General features: G+C 36.7%; 1 non-coding gene and 1 pseudogene across 1 annotated transcript; one reads left to right on the forward strand and one right to left on the reverse strand.

Moving 5' to 3' along the window:
- Positions 1 to 16,109: 16,109 nt before the first annotated feature.
- LOC114896393 lies at positions 16,110 to 16,215 on the forward strand. Its single transcript, XR_003793774.1, has one exon. It is a non-coding gene; the product is annotated as a U6 spliceosomal RNA (small nuclear RNA).
- Positions 16,216 to 21,893: 5,678 nt separating this feature from the next.
- LOC114896317 lies at positions 21,894 to 22,373 on the reverse strand (annotated as a pseudogene).
- Between the last annotated feature and the right edge of the window lie 1,548 nt (positions 22,374 to 23,921).

A 23,921-nucleotide genomic window follows, 5' to 3' on the forward strand; every position in this document is an offset into this window, starting at 1 on the left:
AGATGAAGAGGTTTGCAGAGCAGAAATAGAGACACAGATGTACAGAACAAATGTATAGACACCAATGGGGGAAAGCAGTGGGGGCTGGGGATTGTGGTGTGATGAATTGGGAGATTGGGATTGACATGTATACACTGATGTGTATAAAATGGATGACTAATAAGGAAATAAATATATAAACATTTTTTTTAAATGTATGGGAAAAACACCCAAATAAATAAGTCAATGAGATATAGATAAATTGATCTCAGTTTAAATAATACTCCCAAATTTAAATGCATGATTAACTAATGATATTATATATTAATATACATACATATTACATATATACATATATATGTATGCATATATATACATATATACTGTAAATATATATGTCTGTGCATCATATATATGATATGTGTGTTTAGAAAGAGAGATTTTCTACTCACTAATCTTCCAAATTTTAAAATTCTTTAGAAAATGTGTAATTCTGAAAAATAACAAATTTTGAAAATAGAAGATGGCTAGAGTTTTTAAAACAATTACTACACATTGTGGTGTAACACATACACACACACGCACATATATATATATATATATATATATATATATATACATGCACAGACATGACATCATAGTTCTTCCTTTAAATTTTTTTATAATTTAAAATTATCAATAACTAAGATTTACATATAAAATGATGTATGAAAGGAAATTGATTTTATCTTCTAAAAGCACAAACAAAGGTATATAAATAATTCTAGTTTCCTTAATTCCATTTGACTTGAGTGCCGATTACCTATGGGACGTTTGACTGTATTAGAGAATTTTGATCTCCATAAAGGCAGAAATTATTTGCCAGACTTAAGAGTTAAGCAGAAATCTCATGGAGGTTCACGAGCAAGAAAATGTTATGAAGCAAGATACATGTTAGGAAGATTTATGTGACAATTGGTACAAGACTCATAATGATCATGTAATGAGCTATTGATGTAGCCTAGGCAAACACAATGAGGGCTTGATTTGCTTTATAGCTTTACCAATGGAAAGGAGACATTGGTTAAGAGAAATAGTCATGAGCAGAATTACAACAGGACATCTGTGGTGTGGGGTATCACAGTGCATTATTTTTCAAGACTAATTAGCTGGGGGTGTTGGGCACATGTGGCAGTAATAAGAAAGTGACTTTCTTTGGGTGGGATATGTGGACAGAAGGAGAAAATGGAGTAGGGGGAGATAAAGCAATGGAGCTCAGATTTAAGTGTGTCTATCTGGTGAAGGTGGTTGACATCATAGAAGATGTTTTCAGAGAACAGAACCTAATGAAGAAAGAGAAGAAACTGTCATGAAATCACAGGAAATGCTACAGTGTGTGAAATATTAAAAATAAACAAAGTCAGTAAAGAAGATACTGTAGTAAGCAGTTATGGGATCACATTCAGATGTTTCCCATAAGTGTGTCAAGTTGGGGAACTGACTTCAGCTAGATGAGCCTTGTTTTCTTGATCTGGAATAATGAGTAATTTCTAGCCAGAAAGATTGTCATTAGGATTAAGTGTAATAAAGATATAGAGATCCTAGCACAAAATTTATTGTAGTTATTACTTTCATAAGGAGAAACAAATTATGTCATAGTAGAAGCCAGAAAACAAGAATGCTTCAAGAAATCGCAGGGAAGCATTTAAATGCACAAATGTGGGACAATTGATGACCTGGTGAAGAACATTTCATAGAAGGGGTGGAAGTGGTATCCAGACAGCAAAGGATGAGAAAGAAAGTGGTTTCTGAGACAGTGAAAGCCACAGGTATAAATTACTCTTTCAAACAGCTAGGCAGTGAAAGAAGAAAGAGATTGAATTGCACTGAAAGTATATAGTAGGTTATAGTTTTCGTTTGTTGTGTTTTCCACTCTGCAAGGCAAGAACAAGTTTACCTTTAAAATAGTCAGTTGAGAAAGGGGTTTTAGAATGTAGTTAGGAAAAGTAGAAACTGGAGGAACTGGACCCTGGATAAGGCAAAATTGGATTGAGTACACAGGCAGAAAAATGCTAGCCTTGGCAAGAATGAGGTGTGTTTTGTGGAAAGCAGAATGAACATTGGCTTCAGACTTGACTTAGAATCCATCATATCCTTGATGAGCGTGATCTTCAGCAGGCCACTTGATTTCTCTGGGCCAAATACTCCCACCCATCATATGGTAGGATGATGCTAACATCCATGGTTGTTTTGAGTTCTGTGATTAGTGAAAGCTCTCAACAAATGTTAATTTCTTACTCTCCTTCCCTAATCCTCCAGAGAAGTAGAATATTAGAAGATAAAGAATTTGAGAAAAGTCCTTCATCTGTTAGTGAGAGTAAATCTGGATGTATGAGGTGAGTGGAGAGGGCTGTGGACAACTTTCAAGAGGAATGTGATGGAGAAGGCAAACATGATGAGAAAAAATAACTGGACAGATTTTGTGAGAGTGAAGTTGATATTGGAAAACTTGTGAATTCACTGAGACGATTGCATACTTAACATAGCCCTGGATTCTGCCTTATTAATGTCATCTTTACTACTTTAAATAGATTTCTGGTTCCCTGAAGAGTTAATAATGTATAAAAGCCAGGAGTAGCCTGGACCCTGGAATAAGCCTGCTCGAAGAGTACTTAACCAACAGTATATTGCTTTCTGGGAGTTCTTACAGATAGGCCTCCAATAAACGCTCAAGGATCCGAGTTTTATTTCAGATCATGAGTTTTAAATCATTCATCATTTTCAAAAGTGTATGTAGCATTCTCCCTGACCAGTGATTCACTTACACACTTAACAGCTGGTTGACAACACTGAGTGTGAGAAAAGAATGTTATTTGGAAAGAAAAGATGAGTTCTATTTTCCTTCTTCAGTGCTTAAAAAACCTTAGATTGCCAAGGGAAAAATAAAATTATTTAGGCATCTGTAATTGAATGCAAGAGGAAGATTGCCCATGTTTAGTGAGGAGATATAGCACAGCCCATGAAGGCAAAGTTTGTTCTCTGAGATGCTTATGCTCCAAATTGTGTCATTAATGTTAACCAAGGTTTGCAAACCTCCATGGGCAAGCATATGTTGTAACTCAGAGAAGAGAAGCACATAATAATTCACATAGTCTACAAACTTACCTTTAGATGTTAGAGGAATAACGGTGGCAAAGAATAGAGTTTGGCAGGAAAGGGAAAGCCTTACTTCCACTGGGAAAATGATTTTTCTCTTCAAAAGAAAAATGTGGCTGTAACATTGACAACATTGTGTAACACTGACACAGAATTAAATTTGTAGTATGCAGGTCTGGTCCCAGGGACTTATTTTCTTAAAGATAAGCAAATTAACATATGGCATTAGAAATTAGGCAATATAAAATTTTTATTTTAATTTTGTATAATGTGTTTTATTTAAAGGCTTATGATTTAACACAAAAGAAATGTTAACTACATGTTGCCAATAGGCTGACACTGGACTAACAATATTAATGTCTAGCATTTCTTGTAGATTAGATTAATTTCTGTATTTTAAAGATAAAGGGATCGAGGGTTATTTAGACAAATTAACTTTCTCACAGTAAAAATCAATGGAAATAGAGCAGAAATCAAATTCATGCTCTCAGCATATACTGTATAGCAAATATATATTTAATATTTATAGAAAATCCTCTTAATATTTGTATCAAACACATTGCAACAAATGTATACCTATCTTTTACAATATTGTATGGCATACTGTCATTTGTTAATCCCCAAATTTTATTTTCTCTACCAAGATCATATGTTTTAAAGTGATGGGGTTACAGCAAACATGCTATCAAAAGGAATATCTTGCATTGAGGGCCTAGTAGGTATGGAAGCTATTTTAAAGAACAGAATTGAAAATATTTGTATGCACATTTTTAATGCATTGGATACATGTTCGTTCAATCTGAGCAAAGGTAAAATGTAAGTTTACATTGACTAAAAATAACTTTATCTTTAAGAAATTCAGTTTAGCTCCATGCTTGTCTCATTTCTAAACAAGAGTTGATTTCTCTTAACCATTGTGCTGGTTTAAATAGACTGGTAGATAGTTAAATTAGCTAGATTATAAATTACTCATATGAGCAAATCACAAGCATTTCTACTCAGCTTTTTACTGATATTATTCTTTTCTTCATATCGTGTGTGTATACATATACAGAAATATACATGCAGATATACATACATGTTTTGTGCACATACGTGTGCACATGTATTGCTATATGTATACGTGTATGCTGTAGCCTGTAGAGAAAGCTCCAAGTGCTCCCACCTGGAGCTACAGACAGAGAGGCCTGGGATGATATATCTTTGAAAAATGAAATGCAGAATCTGTTCCCCATATTTTTAGGTCCACAATCCCATTCATGATGATGGATCAAAGAGGATTAGACTTGAGGACTGATTCACATTTACCAAAAGTACAGGAATTTAATACACCATCAAGTACATTATTATATTATGGTGATGCTCATATCTAAAGAATTGGGATGTTTATGCCAACTCCCCAATGTTGTGATTTCTATCTCTTGCAAGACTACATGGGGAAATTAAATTACTAATAAATTCATTAAACCTTTATTAAATAGCTTGTCAATACTTAAATTTATATGTGGCTTGGAAAGTTTAAAATTTTAGCAAATTAATGGGATTAGGTCATGTTGGTTTGCAACCTCCGGAGTTTTCCAGATGAAATCTAAAACTGGCCTTCATACACAGAGACCAACAAAAGAGCAGACCACTGCAGATTGGTAGGTGGCAGGTTCAGTAAGCAAGGGAACTTACAAGATTTGTCTTGGGTGCCACAAGACAAGTAAATCTCTGCACTTGCCCATAGAATACTGTTTATTAAATAGGAGATCAAGCTGGCAACGTAGGAGGAGATGAAACTCAACTCCCCCCATGAACACATCAAAAATATATTTCATGTGGAACACTTCTCACTCACAATGAACTGGAAACTGGCAGAAAGACCCTGGTACAACCAAGGCTGCAAGAAAGATCCACATGTAATCTGATAGGAAGAGAAGAGAAGTGATCAGGTTAGGATCTGTGCCCAGATGAGGGACACAGAAGAGGAGGGACATTACATGGACAGAGACTCTCTCTGAGGAGTGAGCAGTTCAAGCCACATATTAGGGACCGCAGTCCTGGGGTCCAACCCAGGGAACATGAGCCACCTTCACTGGTTGGAAGGCAGCTGGGACTAACAGGAGGGCTATGGGAAGACTGGTCTCCACTTTGGAGGAGCATATGTGTGTTGACTTGCTCCCAGTGTAGGGCAGAGAGGGTGATTGAAACTGTACAGGTGGTTGCCCAGTTTCCCATGGCTTTCCTGGCAATGTGACCCTACCTGAGCTGAGTGAACACTGCAGACCCACTTACTTCACATCACAGGTCCACACTGGAGAAAGGGCCACTAGGACGTAGGAAAGAACTCAACCTTGAGAAAAGAGGAGGTTCAGACTGAGAGGAGTATCTGAGTAATGCAGGTGCAGGCATTACTGGCACTTACACAGGCACCACATTAGAAGTAACCCTGACTTCTGTCTGAAGCCAGACCACAACAGCCCAAGCCCTGTCACATGCCCAGGGCACACACTGGCCCCTCTTGGTCCAGCATTGCTTGCCTCTGAAGCCAAGGAGCCAGTGTTGGGAGGGAGGAGAGCACACATATAAGGGGAGCAAAGCCAGCTCAGACCTGAAACTCAGGGTTCCTGCTCCAGGAACTTGGGACCCAACCCCATCCCCAATAGGGAGGTGAAAGACACTGAGCCAAGGAGAAGCCTCACTTTATACCTGGCTCTGAAGCTCCATCTTAGCCTCACATCCTACCTAGGTGACAGTTGCCAGCACACCCAGGGGAAAGACCTGACTGGTACTCATGTCAAATCCAGCTCTCCCACCAAAGCCACAGGACATGTGCAGACTGTATAGGGAAGCTGCCAGATATTGATGCCCATTCAGGACCACAGTAGGTAATTGTTTCACCTAATTTCATAGAGACAGAGAAAGTTAGGCAAAATAGAAGACAGAGATGTAACCTCATTTGAGAAAGCAAGAGAAACCCTGAAAAAAACAAATAATGAAGCAGAAACAAATTTGCCAGATTAAGAATTCAAAGCATTATTAATAAGAATGATCATTGAATTAGGGAAAAGGATAGATGAATGCAGTGAGAATTTTAACAAGAAAATATAAAATACATAAAAGAATGAGTCAAAATTGAAGAATACAATGAAAAACACAGTAGAAGGAAAGAACAGCAGACTAGGTGAAACAGAAGAAAGCATAAGTGATCTAGAAGATAGAGTAATATAAAACACCAAATCAGGTCTTCCCTGGTGGTGCAGTGGTTGAGAGTCTGCCTGCCGATGCAGGGAACACGGGTTCGTGCCCCGGTCCGGGAAGATCCCACATGCCATGGAGCGGCTGGGCCCGTGAGCCATGGCTGCTGATCCTGTGCGTCTGGAGCCTGTGCTCCACAATGGGAGGCCACAACTGTGAGAGGCCCGTGTACCGCAAAAACAAAAACACCAAATCAAAACAACATAAAGAAAAACAAAATTTAAAAAAAAAAAAAAAAAACCCTGAGGACAGTTTAAAGGATTTTTGGGATAACATCAAGGGTACCAACATTCATGTAATAGGGGACCCAGAAGGAGAAAAGAGAGAGAATGGGGATGAAAATATATTTAATGAAATCATGACTGAAAACTTCCCAAACCTGAAGAGGAAAATATATAGCCAGGTATAGGAAGCAAGAGAATCCCAAACAAGATGAACCAAAACAGGCCCACACCAAGAGAACCATAATTCAAATGTAAAAAGTAAAAGATGAAGAGAAAATTACAAAGGCAGCAAAAGGAAAAACAAAGTTATTTAAAAGGAAACTCCCAAAGGCTATCAACTGATTTTTCTGCAGACATTGCAGGCCAGAAAGGCATGACGTGATATATTAAAAGTGCTGAAAGAGAAAAAAACTGCAACCTAGAATACTCTACCCAAGATTATCATTTAAAATCGAAGGAGAGGTTAAAAAAATTCTGAGAGAAGCAAAAACTAGAAGACATCATAAATACTAAACCAACCCTGATGGAGATGTTAAAGGGACTTCTCTAAGTGGAATAGAAAGAAGTAAGGATTTTGGGGAAAGGAAAAATCCCATTAGTAAAGGCAAATATATAGTAAAGGCTGAGGATCAACCACTTACATAAGCTAGTACAAAGATCAAAAAAGAAAAATTACAAAAACAACTATAAATAAATAAGCAGTAAAACAATAAACATGAAGAAGTAAAATTACATCAAAAACACAAAATATGGAGAATGGGAGTAAAAAACGTAGAGCTTTTAGAATGTGATTGACCTTAAATGACTACCAGTTTAAATCAAAACAAGTAGATGTCATTATAGGTTAGCATATATCAACCACCTGGTAACCACAAATTGAAACATACAATAGATACACAAAAACTAGAAAGAAAGGAACACAAGCATACCACTGGAGAAAACCATCAAGCCATAAGGGAATAAACCAAAAGAAGAAATGAACAGAGTAGAACAACAAATACAAATGAAAAACAAGTAATAAAATGACAATAAGTACATACTTATCAATAATTACTTTAAATGTCAATGGGCTAAATGCTCCAATCAAAAGACACAGAGTTGCTGATTGGATAAAAAAAAAAAAAAATGACCCAACTATATGTTTCTTACAGTAGACTCACTTCAGAGCTAAAGAAACACACAGACTGAAAATGAGGGGCTGGAAAATGATATTTCCTGCAAATGGAAATAACAATGAAGCAGAGATAGCAATACTCATATAAGAAAAAACAGACTTTAAAACAAAGTCTATAACAAAAGACAAAAAAGGGCATTATACAATGATAAAGAAATCGACTCAAGAAGAGATAGTACACTCATTAATATATATATGCACCTAATATAGGAGCACCTAAATATATAAGGCAAACATTAATAGACATAAAGAGAAAAATTAAAATATTACAATAACAGTAGGAGACTTTAACACCCCACTTACATCAATGGACAGATCAAAGGCAACAGTGGTCTTAAATGGCACAATAGACTAGTTGGACTTAGTAGAAATCCAAAGAACATTCCATCTAAAAATGACAGAATACACATTTTTTCAAGTGCACATAGAATATTTTCCAGGATAGATCATATGCTAAGCCACAAAACAAGTCTCAACTCATTTAAAAATATAGAAATTATATCAAGCATTTTTCCAACCATCATTGTACAAAACCAGAAAACAATTACAGAAATAAAAATGGGTAAAGAACGAACACATTGAGACTAAACATCATGTTACTAAAAAAACAATGGGTCAATGAAAATCAGAGACCAAATCAGAAAACACCTCAAGACAAATGAAAATGGAAACACACCTTTCCAAAATCTATGGGAGGTAGCAAAAGTATTTCTAACATGAAAGTTTAGAGCAATACAGGCCTACATCAAGAAACAGGAAAAACCTCAAATAAACAACATACCCTGCCATCTAAAGGAAGTAGAAAAAAACAAAAACAAAACAAAGCAAAAAAAAGCCCAAAGTCAGCAAAGGAAGGAAAAAATAGAGATCAGAGAAGAAATAAAATAGAGACAAAAAAGAAACCCACAAACAATAGAAAAGATTAATGAAAACAAGAGCTGTTTTTTGAAAACAAAAAAGTGATAAACCGAGAAGACCTTCAAGATGGCAGAGGAGTAAGACATGGAGATCACCTTCCCCCCCACAAACACATCAAAAATACATCTACATGTGGAACAACTCCTACAGATCACCTACTGAATGCTGGTGGAGACCTCAGACCTCTCAAAAGGAAACAAACTCCCCATGTACCTGGGTAGGGCAAAAGAAAAAAGGAAAAACAGAGACAAAACAGTAGGGATGGGACCTGCAATTTTGGGAAGGAGCTGTGAAGGAGGAAGTTTCCACACACTAGGAAGCTCCTTCACTGATGGAGACAGGAGGGTGGTTGGGGGGTGTGGGTTGAAGCTTCAGGGCCATGGAGCAGAGCACAGCAACAGGGGTGCAGAGGGCAAAACAGATATTCCCCACAGAGGATCAGTGCCTACCAGCACTCATCAACTCGAGAGGTTTGTCTGCTCACCCGCTGGGGCAGGTGGTGGCTGGAAGCTAGGCTTAGGCTTCAGAGGTCAGAGACAAGGGAGAGGACTGCAGCTGGCTGTGTGAACACAGCCTGAGGGGGCTAATGCACTACAGCTAGTGGGTAAAATGTCTGGAATGGCCTAAGAGGCAAGAGACCATTGTTTTGAGGTGCTCGAGGAGAGGAGATTCAGACCACAACCTAAACGAAATTCAGAGACGGGTGTGAGCCCCAGCTACCAGCGTGGACACCAGAGACAGGCATGAAACGCTAATGTTGCTGCTGCTGCAGCCACCTAGAAGCCTGTGTGCAAGCACAAGTCACTATTCCACATTCCTCCAGAAGCCTGTGCAACTCACCACGTCCAGGGTCCCATGATCCAAGGACAACTTCCCCAGGAGGACACACAGAGTGCCTCAAGCTGTTGCAATGTCACGCTAGCCTCTGCTGACACAGGTTCACCCCGCATTCTAATTGTAACGACCACACACCTCCCTCCCCCTGGCCTGAGTGAGCCAGAGCCCCTTAATAAGCTGCTGTTATAACCCTCTTCTGTCTGAGCAGGAACAGATGCCTGAGGGAGACCTATAGGCAGAGGTGGGGTAAAAACCAAAGCTGAAACCCAGGAGCTGTGCAAACAAAAAAGAGAAAGGGAAATCTCTCCCAGCAGCCTCAGGAGCAGCGGATTAAATCCCCACAATCAACTTGATGTACCCGGCATCTGTGGAATACCTGAATAGACAACAAATCATCCCACAATTGAGGCTGTGGACTTGGGAGAAAATGTAGACTTGGGATTTGCTGTCTGTGACTGATTTGTTTCTGATTTTTATGTTTATCTGAGTATACTTTTAAGAGCTTGTTATCATTAGTGGATTTGTTTGGTTGGTTGCTCTCTTCTTTTTTGTGTTTTTTTTTTTTTAATTTTAAAATTTATTATTACTTTTTTTCTTTCATTTGTCTCCATTTTCTTCTGAGCCATGTTGCCCCAGCCTGGTGTCAGGCCTGAGCCTCTGAGGTGGGAGAACCAAGTTCAGGACACTGGACCACCAGAGACCTCCTGGTCCCATGTAATATCATTCAATGAGAGCTCTCCCAGAAATCTCCATCTCAAGGCTAAGACTTAGCTCCACCTAACGGCCAGCAAGCTCCAGCACTGGACACCACATGACAAATAACCAGCAACACAGGAACACTGCCCCACCCATTAGCAGAGAAATGGACTAATATCATACTAAGTTCACAAACAAACAAAAACACATCACCAGACATGGCCCTACCCAACAGAAAGACAAGATCCAGCTCCACCCACCAGAACACAAGCACTAGTCCCCTCCACCAGGAAGTCTACAAAAGCCACTGAAACAACATCATCCACTGGAGGCAGACACCAAAAACAACAAGAACTATGAACCTGCAGTCTTTGAAAAGGAGACCCCAAATACAGTAAGTTAAGCAAAATGAGAAGACAGAGAATTATGCAGCAGATGAAGGAGCAAGGTAAAAACCCACCAGAACAAAAAAAATGAAAAGGAAATAGGCAGTCTACATGAAAAATAATTCAGAGTAATGTTAGTAAAGATGATCCAAAATCTTGGAAATAAAATGGAGAAAATACAAAAAATGTTTAACAAAGATCTAGAAGAATTAAAGAACAAACAAACAGAGATGAATAATAAAATAACTGAAATGAAAAATACAGTAGAAAAAATCAATAACAGAATAACTGAGGCAGAAGAACGGATAAGTGACCTGGAAGACAGAATGGGGGAATTCATTGCTACAGAACAGAGTAAAGAAAAAAGAATGAAAAGAAATGAAGACAGCTTAAGTGACCTCTGGGTCAACATGAAACACAACAACGTTAGCATTATAGGGGTCCCAGAAGGAGAAGAGAGATAGAAAGGAACTGAGAAAATATTTGAAGAGATTATAGTTGAAAACTTCCCTAATATGGGAAAGGAAATAGTCAATCAAGTCCAGGAAGTGCAGAGAGTCCCATACAGGAAAAATCCTAAGAGAAACGCACCAGGACACATATTAATCAAACTATCAAAAATCAAATACAAAGAAAATATATTAAAAAGAGCAAGGGAAAAGCAACAAATAACATACAAGGGAATCCCCATAAGGTTAACAGCTGATCATTCAGCAGAAACACAACAGCCATAAAGGAGAGGCAGGATATATTTAAAGTGATTAAAAGGAAAAACCCACAACCAAGATTACTCTACCCACAAGGATCTCATTCAAATTCGACACCAAATCCAAAGCTTTACAGACAAGCAAAAGCTAAGAGAATTCAGCACCACAAAACCAGCTTTACAACAAATGCTAAAGGAATTTCTCTAGGCAGGAAACAAAAGAGAAGGAAAAGACCTACAATAACAAATCCAAAACAATTAAGAAATGGTAATAGGAAAATACATACCAATAACAACTTTAAATGTAAATGGATTAAATGCTCCATCTAAAAGACGTAGACTGGCTGAATGGATAAAAAACAAGACCCTTATATATGCTCTCTACAAGAGACCCATTTCAGACCTAGAGAAACATACAGACTGAAAGTGAAGAAATGTAAAAAGATATTCCCTGCAAATGGAAATCAAAAGAAAGCTGGAGTAGCAATTCTCATATGACACAAACTAGAATTGAACAAAAAGACTATTACAAGAGACAAAGAGGACACTACATAATTATCAAGTGATCAATTGCAGAAGAAGATAAAACAACTGTAAATATTTATACACCAAACATAGGAGCATCACAATACATAAGGCAAATGCTGACAGCCATAAAAGGGGAAATTGACAGTAACACAATCATAGTAGAGGACTTTAACACCCCACTTTCAGCAATGGACAGATCATCCAAAATGGAAATAAATAAGGACACACAAGCTTTAAATGACACATTTAACAAGAAGGACATAATAGATATTTATAGGACATTCCATCTAAAATGAACAGAATACACTTTCTTCTCAAGTGCTCACGGAACATTCACCAGGAAACACCATATCTTGGGTAACAAATCAAGCCTTGGTAAATTTAACAAAATTGAAATAATATCAAGTATCTTTTCTGAACACAAAGTTATGAAACTAGATATCAATTACAGGAAAATAATGTAAAGTATACAAGCACGTGGAGTCTAAATAATATGCTACTAAATAACCAAGAGATAACTGTAGTAATCAAACAAGAAATTTTTTAAAAACCTAGAAACAAATGACAAAGAAAACACGAGGACCCAAAACCTATGAAATGCAGCAAAAGTAGTTCTAAGAGGGGAGTATATAGCAATACAATCCTACCTCAAGAAAAAAGAAAAATCTCAAATAAACAACCTAATCTTACACCTAAAGAAATTAGAGAAAGAAGAACAAAAAAAAAACCCAAAATTAGAAGAAGGAAAGAAATCATAAAGGTCAGATCAGAAATAAATGATAAAGAAATGAAGAAAACAAAAACAAAGATCAATAAAACTAAAAGCTGGTTCTTTAAGAAAATAAACAAAATTGATAAACCATTAGCCAGACTCATCACAAAAGAAAGGAAGACTCAAATGAATAGAGTTAGAGATGAAAAAGAAGAAACAACTGACACTGCAGAAATACAAAGGATGATGATAGATTATTACAAGCAATTATATGTCAATAAACTAGACAACCTGGAAAAAATGGACAAATTCTTAGAAAAGCACAACCTTCCGAGACTGATCCAGGAAGAAATAGAAAATATAAAGAGATCAATCACAAGTACTGAAATGGAGACTGTGATTAAAAATCTAATAAACAAAAACCCAGGACTAGATGGCTTCAGAGGTGAATTCTATCAAACATTTAGAGAAGAGTTATCCTTCTCAAACTCTTCCAAAATATAGCAGAGGGAGGAACATTCCCAAATGCATTCTACGAGGCCACAATCACCCTGATACCAAAATCAGACAAAGATGTCACAAAAAAGAAAACTCTAGGCCAATATCACTGATGAGCACAGATGCAAAAAATCCTCAACAAAATACTAGCAAACAGAATCCAACAGCACATTAAAAGGATCATACACCATGATCAAGTGGGGTTAATCCTAGGAATGCAAATATTCTTCAATATATGAAAATCAATCAGTGTGATAAACCATATTAACTAAAAGAAGGAGAAAAAAAATATGATCATCTCAATAGATATAGAAAAATCTTTTGACAAAATTAAACACCTATTTATGGTAAAAAACCATCCAGAAAGTAGGCATAGAGTGAACTTACATCAATATAATAAAGACCATAATGACATACCCACAGCCAACATCATTCTCAATGGTGAAAATGTGAAACATTTCCCCTAAGATCAGGAATAGGACAAGGTTGCCCACTCTCAGCACTATTATTCAACATAGTTTTGGAAGTTTTAGCCACAGCAATCAGAGAAGAAAAAGAAATAAAAGGAATTCAAATCAGAAAAGAAAAAGTAAACCTGTCACTGTTTGCAGATGACATGATATTATACACAGGGAATTCTAAAGACTCTACCATAAAACTGCTAGAGCTACTCAATGAATTTGGTAAAGTAGCAGGATACAAAATTAATGCACAAAAATCTCTTGCATTCCTTTACACTAATGACGAAAAATCTGAAACAGAAATTAAGGAAACATTCCAATTTACCATTGCAACAAAAAGAAAAAAAAAAAAAACCTAGGAAGAAACCTAAGGAGACAAAAGACCTGTATGCAGAAAACTATAGGACACTGATGAAAGAAATTAAAGATGATAGAAACAGATGGAGAGATATACCATGCTCTTGGATTGGAAGAATCAACATTGTGAAAATGACTATACTACCCAAAGCAAGCTACAGATTCAATGCAATCCCTATCAAACTACCACTGGCATTTTTCACAGAACTAGAACAAAAAATTTCACAATTTGTATGGAAACACAAAAGACCACGAATAGAAAAAGCAATCTTGAGAACAAAAAACGGAGCTGGAGGAATCAGGCTCCTTGACTTCAGACTATACTACAAAGCTACAGTAATCAAGACAGTATGGTACTGGCACAAAAACAGAAAGATAGATCAATGGAACAGGATAGAAAGCCCAGAGATAAACCCACGCACATGTGGTCACCTTTTCTTTGATAAAGGAGGCAGGGATGTACAATGGAGAAAGGACAGCCTCTTCAATAAGTGGTGCTTGGAAAACTGGACAGCTACATGTAAAAGTATGAGATTAGATCACTCCCTAAAACCATACACAAAAATAAGCTCAAAATGGATTAAAGATTTAAATGTAAGGCCAGAAACTATCAAACTCTTAGAGGAAAACATAGGCAAACACTCTGACATAAATTACAGCAAGATCTTTTTTGACCCACCTCCTAGAGAAATGGAAATAAAAACAAAAATAAACAAATGGGACCTAATGAAACTTAAAAGGTTTTGCAAAGCAAAGGAAACCATAAACAAGACCAAAAGATAACCCTCAGAATGGGAGAAAATATTTGCAAATGAAGCAACTGACAAACGATTAATCTCCAAAATTTAAAAGCAGCTCATGCAGCTCAATAAGAAAAAAACAAACAACCCAATTCAAAAATGGGCTTAAATAGACATTTCTTCAAAGAAGGTATACAGATTGCCAACAAACACATGAAAGAATGCTCAACATCATTAATCATTAGAGAAATGCAAATCAAATCTACAATGAGATATCATCTCATACCAGTCAGAATGGCCATCATCAAAAAATCTACAAACAATAAATGCTGGAGAGGGTGTGGAGAAAAGGGAACACTCTTGCACTGCTGGTGGGAATGTGAATTGGTATAGCCACTATGGAGAACAGTATGGAGGTTCCTTAAAAAACTACAAATAGAACTACCATATGACCTGGCAATCCCACTACTGGGCATATACCCTGAGAAAACCATAATTCAAAAAGAGTCATGTACCTCAATGTTCATTGCAGCTCTATTTACAATAGCCAGGTGATAGAAGCAACCTAAGTGTCCATGATCAGATGAATGGATAAAGAAGATGTGGCACATATATACAATGGAATATTACTCAGCCATAAAAAGAAAGGAAATTGAGTTATTTTTAGGTGTTGGATGGACCTAGAGTCTGTCATACAGAGTGAAGTAAGTCAGAAAGAGAAAGACAAATACCGTATGCTAACACATATACATGGAATCTAAGAAAAAAAAATGTCATGAAGAACCTAGTGATAAGACAGGAATAAACACACAGACCTACTAGAGAATGAACTTGAGGATATGGGAGAGGAAAGGGTAAGATGTGACAAAGTGAGAGAGTGGCATGGACATATATACACTACCAAACGTAAAATAAATAGCTAGTGGGAAGCAGCCACATAACACAGGGAGATCAGCTTGGTGCTTTGTGGCCACCTAGAGGGGTGGGATAGGGAGGTTGGGAGGGAGGGAGACACAAGAGGGAAGAGATATGGGTACATATGTATATGTATAACTGATTCACTTTGTTATAAAGCAGAAATTAACACACCATTGTAAAGCAATTATACTCCAATAAAGATGTAATAAAAAAAATAAAAAGGCAAGCTAGTGGTCACTTCGGCAGCACATACACTAAAATTGGAATGAGAGCTTCCCTGGTGGTGCAGTGGTTAAGAATCTGCCTGTCAATGCAGGGGATACGGGTTTGAGCCCTTGTACAGGAAGATCCCACCTGATGTGGAGCAGCTAAGCCGTGTGCCACAACTACTGAGCCTGAGCTCTAGAGCCCGTGAGCCATAACTACTGAAGCCCGTAAGCCTAGAGCCCATTGTCTGCAACAAGAGAAGCCACCACAATGAGAAACCCATGCACCACAGCGAAGAATAGCCCCCTCTCGCCACAACTAGAGAAAATCAGCATGCAGCAACGAAAACTCAACACAGCCTAAATAAATAAATAAATAAATAAATAAATAAATTTATTAAAAGATAAATAAATAAAATAAAATTGCAATGATACAGAGAAGATTAGCATGGCCCCTACACAAGGATGATGCACAAATTCATGAATTGTTCCATATCTTTCTGGGAATGTAAACTGGTACAAACATTATGGAGAACAGCATGGAAGTTCCTTAAAAAAACTAAAAATAGAACTACCATATGACCCAGAAATCCCACTCCTGGGCATATATCCAGAGCAAACCATAATTCGAAAAGCTGTATGCACCCCAATGTTCATTGCAGCACTATTTACAATAGCCAAGACATGGAAGCAACATAAACATCCAATGACAAATGAATGGATAAAGAAGATTTGGTACATATATACAATGGAATATTACTCAGCCATAAGAAAGAATGAAATAATGCCATTTGCAGCAACGTGGATGGACCTAGAGATTATCATACTAAGTGAAGTAAGTCAGAGAAAGACAAATATCATGTTATATCACTTATATGTGGAATCTAAAAAATGCCACATGAAATTATTTACAAAACAGAAACAGACTTTGAAAGCAAACTTATGGTTACCAAAGGGGAAACATGGAGGGAGAGATAAATTAGAAACTTGACATTAACATACATATGCTACTATATATAAGATAGGTAACCAACAAGGACCTACTCTATAGCACAGAGAACTCTACTCAATATTCTGTAATAACCTATATATGTAAAAAATCTGAAAAAGAATGATTACATGTATAACTGAATCACTTTGCAGTACACCTGAAACTAACACAAGATTGTAAATCAACTATACTCCAATAAAAATTTAAAAAAAAAATACAGATGGAGAGATATACTATGTTCTTGGATTGGAAGAATCCACATTGAGAAAATGACTATACTACACAAAGCAATCTACAGATTCAGTGCAATCCTTATCAAACTACCAAAGGCATTTTTCACAGAACTAGAACAAAAAAATTCACAATTTGTATGGAAACACAAATGGCCCCGAATAGCCAAATCAATCTTGAGAAAGAAAAAGGGAGCTGGAAGAATCAGACTCCCAGACTTCAGACTCTCTTACAAAGCTAGAAAAGCAAGACAGGACGGTACTAGCACAAAAACAGAAATATAGATCAATGGAACCAGATAGAAAGCCCAGAGATAAACCCATGCACATATGGTAACCATATTTTTGATAAAGGAGGCAAGAATATACAATGGAGAAAAGACAGCCTCTTCAATAAGTGGTGTTGGGAAACCTGAACAGCTACATGTAAAAGAATGAAATTAGAACACTCCCTAACACCATACACAAAAACTCAAAATGGATTAAAGACCTAAATATAAGGCCAGACACTATAAAACTTTTAGAGGAAAACATAGGCAGAACACTGACATAAATCACAACAAGATCCTTTTTGACCCACCTCCTAGAGGAATGGAAATAAAGAGAAAAATAAACAGATGTGACCTAATGAAACTTAAAAGCTTTTGCACAGCAAAGGAAACCATATACAAGATGAAAAGACAACCCTAAGAATGTGAGAAAATATTTGCAAATGAAGCAATGGAGAAACAATTAATCTCCAAAATTTACAAGCAGCTCATGCAGCTCAATATCAAAAAAACAAACAACCCATTTCAAAAATGGACAGAAGATCTAAATAGACATTTCTCCAAAGAATATATACAGATTACCAACAGACACATGAAAGGATGTTCAACATCACTAATCATTAGAGAAATGCAAGTCAAAACTACAATGAGGTATCACCTCACACCAGTCAGAATGGCTATCATCAAAAAGTCTACAAACAATAAATGCTGGAGAGGGTGTGGAGAAAAAGGAACACTCTTGCACTGTTGGTGGGAATGTTAATTGATACAGCCACTGTGGAGAACAGTATGGAGGTTCCTTAAGAAACTAAAAATAGAACTACCATATGACCTGACAATCCCACTACTGGGCATATACCCTGAGAAAACAATAATTCAAAAAGAGTCATATACCACAATGTTCATTTCAGCTCGATTTACAACAGCCAGGACCTGGAATCCACCTAGGTGTCCATAGACAGATGAATGGATAAAGAAGATGTGGCACATATGTACAGTGGAATATTACTCAGCCATAAAAAGAAAGGAAATTGAGTTATTTGTAGTGTGGTGGTTGGACCTAGAGACTGTCCTACAGAGTGAAGTCACAAAGAGAAAAACAAATACCACATTGTAGCAGATATATATGGAATCTAAAAAAAAAAAAAAAGAAAGAAAATGGTTCTGAAAATCCTAGGGGCAGGGCAGAAATAAAGAAACAGACATAGAGAATGGAATTGAGGACCCGGGGAGTGGTAAGGGTAAGCTGGGACGAAGTGAGAGAGTGGCATGGACATATATACACTACCAAATATAAAATAGATAGCAAGTGCGAAGCAGCTGCATAGCACAGGGAGATCAGCTCAGTGTTTTGTGACCACCTAGAGGGATGGGTTAGGGAGGGTGGGAGGGAGATGCAAGAGGGAGGCGATATGGGGATATATGTATACATATAGCTGGTTCTGTTTGTTATACAGCAGAAACTAACACAGCATTGTAAAGCAATTATACTCTGATAAAGAGGTTAAAAAAATTGATAAACCTGATAAACTGATAAACAAAGTAATAAACCTTTAGGGAGCCTCATCAAGAAGAAAAGAGAGAGCCCCCAAATAAACAAAATAAGAAATGAAAGAAGAGAAACAACAAATATCACAATGATGCAAAAAATCATATAAGAACACTGTGAAGAATTATTTGATAACAAACTGGAAAACCTAGAAGAAATGGACAAATTTCTAGGAACATACAACCTGCCAAGATCGTATCAGGAAGAAATAGACAATCTGAGGAGAATTATCACTAGCAGTGAAATTGAATTTGTAATTAAAAAAAAAAAAAAAAAAACCTCCCCTCAAACAAAAGTCCAGGACTAGATGGGCTTTAAAGGAGAACTCTACCAAACATGTAAAGAGGAGCTAATACCTATCCTTTTTGAACTAACCCCCCCAAAAATTGAAAGAGACAAAACACTCTGAAATTTATTCTATGAGGCTCCGATTGCCTTGATACCAAAACCAAAGGCACTAAAAAAAAAGAAAATTACAGGCCAATACTTCTGATGAATACAGATACAAAAATCCTCAATAAAATATTAGCAAACTGAATTTAACAGCACCATTTGCACTAGGATTTATTTCAAAAATGAAAGGACAATTTAATATTTGCAAGTTAACCAATGTAATATAAAAGGAAGGATAAAAATCACATGATCTTGTTAATAAACAAAATTCAACATCCATTCATGGTAAAAACTCTCATCAAGGGGACATACCTCAAAATAATAAAGGCCATTTATGACAAACTCACAACTAACATCATACACAATGATGACAAACAAAAAGCCTTTCCTCTACAATCAGGAACAAGACAAGGATGCCTACTCTCACCACTTCTACTTAACATAGTATTGGAAATTCTGGCCATAGCAATCAGACGAAAAAGAATAAAAGGTATCCAAATTGGAAGAAAATAATTAAACTCTTACTTTCTGCAGATGACATGATACTATCAATATATGTAGAAAACCTTAAAGTCTTGACCAAAAACTGTTAGAACTAATAAGTGAAATCAGTATTTACAGCATACAAAATTAATATATATGAATCTGTTGCATTTCCATACATGAACAATGAACTATTAGAAAGAAAAAGCAAGAAAAATTTCCCATTTAAAAATGCATCACAGGGCTTCCCTGGTGGCGCAGTGGTTGAGAGTCTGCCTGCTGATGCAGGGGACACGGGTTCGTGCCCTGGGCCGGGAAGATCCCACATGCCACGGAGCGGCTGGGTCCGTGAGCCATGGCCACTGAGCCTGCGCATCCGGAGCCTGTGCTCCACAATGGGAGAGGCCACAACAGTGAGAGGCCCGCATACCACACACACACAAAAAAGCATCACAAAGAATAAAATGCCTAGGAATAAACTTAAACAAAGAGGTGAAGGACCTATACTCTGAAAAGTATAAAACATTGATGAAGGAGTTTGAAAATGATACAAAGAAATAAAAGTTATCCCATGTTAATAAATTGGAAAAATTCATATTGTTAAAATGTCCATACTACCCAAAGCAATCTAAAGATTCAGTGCAATCCCTACCAAAATACCCATGACATTTTTCTCAGAACTAGAACAAATAATCCCAACACTTTGTACAAAACCACAAAAAACCTGAATTGCCAAAGCAATCTGGTGAAAAAAGAACAAAATTGGAGGTATAAACTTTCCAGGCTTCAGACTATACTACTAAGCTACAGTAATCAAAACAGCATGGTACTAGCACAAAAACAGATACATAGATCAATGGAACAGAATAGAGAGCTCAGAAATAAACCCACATACATATGGTCACCTTATCTTTGATAAAGGAGGCAAGAATATTCAATGGAGAAAAGACAGTCTCTTCATTAAGTGGTGCTGGGAAAACTGGACAACTACATGTGAAAGAATGAAATTAGAACATTCTCTAACACCATATATAAAAATAAACTCAAGATAGATTAAAGACCCAAATGTAAGACTGGATATTATAAAACGTCTAGAGGAAAACATAAGCAGAGCACTCTTTGACATAAATTGTAGCAATATTTTTTTGATCTGTCTCCTAAGGCAAAAGAAATAAGAACAAAAGAAACAAATGGGATCTAATTAAACTTAAAAGGTTTTGCACAGAGAAGGAAATCATTGACAAAACAAAAAGACAACCTACTGAATGGGAGAAAATATTTGCAAATGATATGACCAATAAGGGGTTAATATAAAAAAATATAAACAGCTCATACAATGTGTCATCAAAAAGCAAACAACCTGATTAAAAAATGGGCAGAAGTGCTGAATAGACATTTTTCTGAAGAAGACATACAGACATCTCATACAATGAGATAAAACTACACACCTGTCAGAATGCCTATCATCAAAAAGTCTACAAATAACTAGTATTGGTACACTGTTTGTGGAAATGTAAATTGGTGCAGCCACTGTGGAAAACTGTATGGAGGTTCCTCAAAATAAATAAATAAATAAATAAATAAATAAATAAATAAATAAAAAGAAAAGAAAAACGCACTAAAAATAGCAATACCATGTGATGCAGAATTTCATCCCTGCACATATATCCAACGAAAATAAAAAACATTAATTTAAAAAGTTATATGTACCCCAATGTTCCTAGCAGCATTATCTACAATTGACAAGATATGGAGGCAACCTTAGTACTCATCAATAGATGAATGGGCAAAGAAAATGTGGTATAAATATATATACATTGGAATATTAGTCATAAAATAGAATGAAATTTTGCTATTTACAACAACATGAATGGACTTGGAGGGTATTATGCTTAGTGAAAAAAGTCAGACAGAGAAAGACAAACACTATATGATATCCCTTATATATGGATCTAAAAAATAAAACAAAGTAGTTTAAAAAAACTGACTCAGATATAGAGAACAAACTAGTGGTTCCCAATGGGGAGGGGAAGGGGAGAAGGGCAAGATAGGGGTAGAGGATTAAGAGATACAAAGTACTATGTATAAAATAAATAAGCTACTAGGATATATTGTACAGCACAGGGAAATACAACCATTGTTTTGTACTAACTTTATATGGATTATAATCTATAGGGATATTGAATCACTATGTTGTACACATGAAATTAATAAACTTGTAAATCAACTTAATTTTTTTTTTTTTTTTGCTTATGATGACCATTTTAATCACAAGGTGTTAATGTATAGATTAACATAAACTTCAGATGTCACAGAAACAGTTCCACAAAATTCAGAAAAAACCGGTATCAGTGAAACTGGAGCAAGCATTTTGGAGACTTCAATGCACTGGATGGAATTCTTCAAGAATTTTACCCTAAGTTTTCTTATCTTTTTCAGGAAAATCCTCTGGATGTGACTTTACATATGCAAACATATCGTGGTCCCTCAGAGCACACATACAGTCTTGACGTTTTAAAAGATAATATCCGACAAAAATAAAGGAAGTAACATATAGAAGCTGGCGATGCAAACCGGCCGACACCACCGGCCGCCGCCGGATCGCGTTATCAATCAGACCGGAGCAGTAACCCAAGAAGCCGATGTAGAAGAGCCACGGGTCGGTTAGCTTGGGCGGCGGCAGGCTCCGGGTCTCATTCGGCAGGAACTGTAAGGGCACTCGGCCCGGCCGGCCGTTCGTCATGGTGAGGCCATTCCCACTTGAGGCCTGGCCTCTGACCTCCAACTACAAAGAAAATCACCAGGACCAGGGCCGGGACCCAAGCCACGAGCTTTCACCTCCGAGCGCGGTGCTGAAGGGCATCTTAAATTTAAAATAAAAAGTTTAGCATATAAAGGACCTAACAGGGTTCAGTCACATATCCAGTACAGGTGGTCTCATCATATTGCTCTCTCAAACTGTTTCTTTCTGGAAAACTGCTCCCACTGTGGGAATAGTGGGCAGATCATACATTCCAATTACAGGTGAGGGTTTGAGGTACCTCTGATGACCTGGGTCTTACTTGCAGGCAACTGGCGGCCAGATCTTCTCAATGACCTCCTCTCACAATTCAGTAGAGGATCATCTATATATTTAACAAATATTTATTGAAATATTATGCAATAAGGGTGTATGTTTCTCATATCTATTACCTAACTCCAGAATATTGAATTCTTTGGTTTTCTTTCACAATGCTTTACATATTCATCATGCATTTCCAGGCATAGACTGTTTAAAAAACTCTATGTTTTGTCTGGGAAATACCTCAACTTCATCCCCATTAGCTCCACACTTACAAGTTGTTACCTATGGTGGTCATTTTGGCTTCCTGACCAGTTTGATTTTCTCTGTTATGAAGCATTTTTAATTTTTTATCTAAATCTTAAGAGAATGTCTTCCCTCTCACTGCAGCCCCAAATTTGGGTTAGTCTTGTAAAACCAGTATGTTATGATTGCGTGGGTTTTCTGTTTTTAATTTGTGTGCCTCTTTTCTTTCCACAGTTAAAAGAGTTTAAAAATTACCTCCAAAGTGAATGAAGCAAGTCTTTCAAGATTTAAGTGCATAACAAGGGATCTTTAAGATAAGCTGCTTCATATATTGGTATGTAGTATGTAGTTCAGGCCTCATGATATTTGAGAAAAATCTATTTACAGACTTATATCTCAAAAATGCAATCATCAAGAAAATTTTTATAGAGAAAAAGAGTTATGAAATCTCTGGGTAGCTCAGCATTTAGTGATCTTTTATATTTAAAAGATTATTTACTTTAAGAGTGTTACATATTTTATGATTAGATGCCCTGTTAATTAATGCCAATTTTATCTTGCCTTTATACACAGTAATTTGTTATTTATGGATATGATTAAACAATTTTTCTAGAAAATATTCAACCAAATGGTCAATTATGTCAATGACATGTGCAAGCCTGTTGGTTGGAAATAAATTAATTTCTAATGCATCAGAGTAATAAATAAAGGACAAGGCAATGAATAGAGAATGACTTAGCAGGTTTCATAATGGTAGGGCTTAGTGTAGGTAGGCTAAAATATACAAGGAGCACACAAGTTTGGTATGTCAAAGGAATAGAAAGACAGGTAGTTTACCAGTAAACAAGTTGCTTCAACTCTCTATGTCACATAACAAATACCTATTACACCTAATATCTCATAGTTTCTATAAATCAGGAGCTCTGGAAATGCTTATCTGGTCTTCTGTTAGACTTCAATAATGGTCTTGACTAGGACTGAGTT

This window comes from Monodon monoceros, unplaced genomic scaffold (assembly GCF_005190385.1).
Source record: "Monodon monoceros isolate NGI ecotype Baffin Bay Population unplaced genomic scaffold, NGI_Narwhal_1 Super_Scaffold_15, whole genome shotgun sequence".
NCBI classification, from domain to species: Eukaryota; Metazoa; Chordata; class Mammalia; order Artiodactyla; family Monodontidae; genus Monodon; species Monodon monoceros.